The 4,067-nt window shown below is 46.8% G+C and overlaps 1 long non-coding RNA gene across 1 annotated transcript; it reads right to left on the bottom strand.

The window, feature by feature from the left end:
- Positions 1-989: 989 nt before the first annotated feature.
- Positions 990-3,119, bottom strand: LOC308466360. The gene is made up of 3 exons (XR_013980797.1): positions 3,036-3,119; positions 2,618-2,765; positions 990-1,255 (listed from the first exon to the last, which is right to left on the bottom strand). It is a non-coding gene; the product is annotated as an uncharacterized lncRNA (long non-coding RNA).
- Between the last annotated feature and the right edge of the window lie 948 nt (positions 3,120-4,067).

Genomic DNA, 4,067 nt, shown 5'->3' with positions numbered 1-4,067 from the left:
GGCACCCCTGCTGAGTTGAAACCATCCCTTCTTCCCTCAGCCAACAATTATAAAGCAGATGTATAACTTAAGATATGACTAGAACAGGGGTCAGCAAACTTTTTCAGCAGGGGGCCAGTCCACTGTCCCTCAGACCTTGTGGGGGGCCGGACCATATTTTGAAAAAAAATATATAAATGAATTCCTATGCCCCACAAATAACCCAGAGGTGCATTTTATATAAAAGGACACATTCTACTCATGTAAAAACACCAGGCAGGCCCCACAAATAACCCAGAGGTGCATTTTAAATAAAGGTAAAGGTAAAGGGATCCCTGACCGTTAGGTCCAGTCATGGCCGACTCTGGGGTTGCGGCGCTCATCTCGCTTTATTGGCCGAGGGAGCCGGCGTCCAGCTTCCGGGTCATGTGGCCAGCATGACTAAGCCGCTTCTGGCGAACCAGAGCAGTTCACGGAAATGCCGTTTACCTTCCCGCTGGAGCGGTACCTATTTATCTACTTGCACTTTGACGTGCTTTCGAACTGCTAGGTTGGCAGGAGCAGGGACTGAGCAATGGGAGCTCACCTCGTCACAGGGATTCGAACCACCAACCTTCTGATCGGCAAGTCCTAGGCTCTGTGGTTTAACCCACAGCGCCACCCACGTCCCTATTTTAAATAAAAGGACACATGTAAAACCACACTGATTCCTGGACCGTCTGCGGGCTGGATTTAGAAAGCGACTGAGCCGGCTCCGGCTCCCAGGCCTTAGTTTGCCTACCCATGGACTAGAACATTGTCCTTCTTTTTACCAGTCCTGGGCCATTAACAGCAGCTGATGATGCCAAGATCTAGCAGGGAAAGCATTTTGCCAGTATGGAGATAAATTGAACGAGATAGCTCAACCTGTTAATTTCCCCCTGCCCCCCCCCCATAGCAAGCAAAGTACCAGGACGGACGGACAGAGAGTGGGAGAGGGCAGCAAAGGAACAAGTGAGGATGAGGCACAGTATGGCATTCAGACCAGAGTCTCTATTTCCTCTCATTCTGCAAGACGACCTCAACATGATAGATGCTGTCTTGCAAGCTTCTCTTTGCCATTGATCTCTGCCTGGATGGCTCAGATTCTCGACAGCTCAATTCCCAGGAGTTTGCTTTGCGAGCCTGTGGTTAAGCGTTAAGAGGCCATTCCTCCCGAGCTGTAAGGAAACAGGACTTTATTTGCCCGGTCACACAGTCACACCCGTTCAGTGTCAATGTTAGAAATGTGGCAGACCTAAAGAAAGGAGAAATTAACACCAGTCAGGCTTGCAGAGAAAAAATACTGGGCCCTTAGGGGTGGCAATGTTCTGGGGCTCTAGGCCCCTACCCCAGAGTTCGCAAACCATCATTTCCTTTTAGGGTTGCCATCTCTTTAATAAAAAATAAAAAATGAGGCCCTGCTTCTCATGGGACTTTGTCAGTCGCTCAGCACACAAAAATTCAGCAAGTGAAAAGTGCTGAAGATACAAGAGCCAGGCTGCGGAAAGGAGGTTGAAACTGTGTTTTTTTCAGATCCTAGACTAGAGCAGCTGCTTTTTCTTTTGCAATAAATACCCTTTAACAGTTCTGGGACGAGCAGAAATGACAGTTCGCAGTTCTTATCAGATGCCCATAACCATGATGATGATTAGAAGGTGCCAGGGCGGGTTACAGCAATATATATTTTAAAAAGAAACAGCATTAAAAGCAGCTTAAAACAAATCACGGGACTCAGCTACATTAGTAAAAAGAAAAAAGGGGGGACATTTAAATGCGTTGTAAGACTGAGACACCAGATGGCGCTGCAGAGTTCTGTCTTTCGGCAACGTGATTTCCCGTTATGATGTTTACAACGCATTTTCCTGAAACGTTGTTTTTTTTTTATGCGTCTAGATCTAGCCACAGACACAGCTACAGTACAGTGGTACCTCAGGTTACATACGCTTCAGGTTACATACGCTTCAGGTTACAGACTCCGCTAACCCAGAAATAGTACCTCGGGTTAAGAACTTTGCTTCAGGATGAGTACAGAAATCGTGCTCCGGTGGCGCGGCAGCAGCAGGAGGCCCCATTAGCTAAAGTGGTGTTTCAGGTTAAGAATGGACCTCCGGAACAAATTAAGTACTTAACCCGAGGTATCACTGTAATGGTGTGTTTAGATCAGGGATGGGGAATTTGTGGCCTTTTAGTGATGTTGAATTTCATTTTCTGTCTGCTGCAGATGGCATGGACAATGGTCAAGGATGGTGGTGTGGGAGTAAATGACTTCTTCTGGAAAGGAAATATGGAAAACTGAGACATCAGGACCCAGGGAAGTCCTACAAGGCATTATTAACGGGAGCGCACCCCGCCACGGGGATTCGAACCGCCGACCTTTCAATCGGCAAGCCCTAGGCGCTGAGGCTTTTACCCACAGCGCCACCCGCGTCCCTTGTTGAATTTCATTTTCTGTCTGCTGCAGATGGCATGGACAATGGTCAAGGATGGTGGTGTGGGAGTAATTGACTTCTTCTGGAAAGGAAATGTGGAAAACTGAGACATCAGGACCCAGGGAAGTCCTACAAGGCATTATTTACTACAGCAACACATTTTGGCTACAAATCCCACTCATGCTCACCTAGGATTTAGTCCCACTGAGCTCAGCGTGGTTTGATTCTGAGTAGACTTGTACAGACTTGCAGCAGGGGATTTCCCCCGCACAATATCTCTCTGTGGTCTGGATGTTGTATCTGTTGAATGTCAGGCTGTTACTAGGTAGAGGAAGCCTGCTGAAAAAGGCATGGCAATTATTGTAAGCATGCTGTATTGCATAAAAAGGGGGGGGGATTTTTAAAGTACGCAAATCAAATTGACTAGACAATTATTCAGATTAACTTGAAGCACCTTAATTCAAATTAGCACTTACTCAGACAATTATGCTTGAGCTTTATAGCTTTGTAATTAATGCATTTAGGTGAGCCAACTTTTCATTGTGCTTTTAATGGCGGCCTGACCTGTAGAAATTAAGAAGGTGCCGATTTTCCTGGCATAGAAACCTACTTCACAGGGTTGTTGTGGGGTTCAGCGAGGGGGGAATCATGTGCACCTCCTTTGAGCTTTCCTCACAGGTGAGTTTCTCCACACCCTCGATCATTGTGTTTTAAGTATAGTAGTGTAATTCACTGAGATTGCAAATGCTTGTATTCATTACCATGTGTTTAAATTTGATTGGTTGGTCACTGAATTCTAGAGACATCTCTAGTAGTTCTCATGTGATTTGGCTAACGTTGATCACATGGGAGGCATCTAGTGAAGGAGAGACTCTCTTTTATGTGAAGCAAGCTGACTGTGTTTTGGAAACCACTGTGAACACTGCTACGTTGAATGGAGTGTTGGAGTGCTTCTTCTCTGCTTGAACGAAGAAATTGAGCAAAGCTGCAGGAGAAGGTGAAAGTGGAAATCTCTCCTAGGAGCTGCAAGGCATGGTCTAACTAAGATACAGCAGGATGAATGCTGAGCTCTGGAAAGAGAGGAAAAGGCAGTTGTTTGGAAGTTAGAATAAGGGATTGTGATTCGAGGACCCGATCCCCACTTGGGGAATGATGACACGTGGACACAGTATATTAGGTTAATGGGCAAGAAAAGGCCACAACTTTATTGATTACAGCATGTGAGAAGGTATTGGCTTAGGCATTGGACCACATTTGACTCCACCCACTCGGAGAGGGGTGAGTCTGATGAGGAGTTAACCACCAGTAGGGGGAGCCTGTTGATGCAAATACAACTATAAGCTCTCCCCTGATGTCACCGGGGGTCGTGCCATGGCCCCCCGCCACACAGGGCATCGGACAGGATCCACGACCGCTGGATTCCTTTAACAGAATACCCATAAGTGAAGGGGTAGGCGATGGCCACACCTTGCCCTTCCATACACCAACAACACATTCCAATGCCTAACCGCCAAATACCAAGAAAGTTGTGACGATTGCTACGAGGTAGGCGAAAAAAACCAAGAGGCCGGTGCCAATTTGCCAATTGGAAAAAAATCCTACCAGGCCCTCTGGGCAACCAGGGCGACCAACCATGGG

This window comes from Podarcis pityusensis, assembly GCF_964106645.2.
Source record: "Podarcis pityusensis genome assembly, chromosome: 17".
Taxonomy (NCBI): domain Eukaryota; kingdom Metazoa; phylum Chordata; class Lepidosauria; order Squamata; family Lacertidae; genus Podarcis; species Podarcis pityusensis.
Note: the sequence above shows the minus strand (reverse complement) of the source record. Positions and strands in the feature narration are given on the sequence as shown.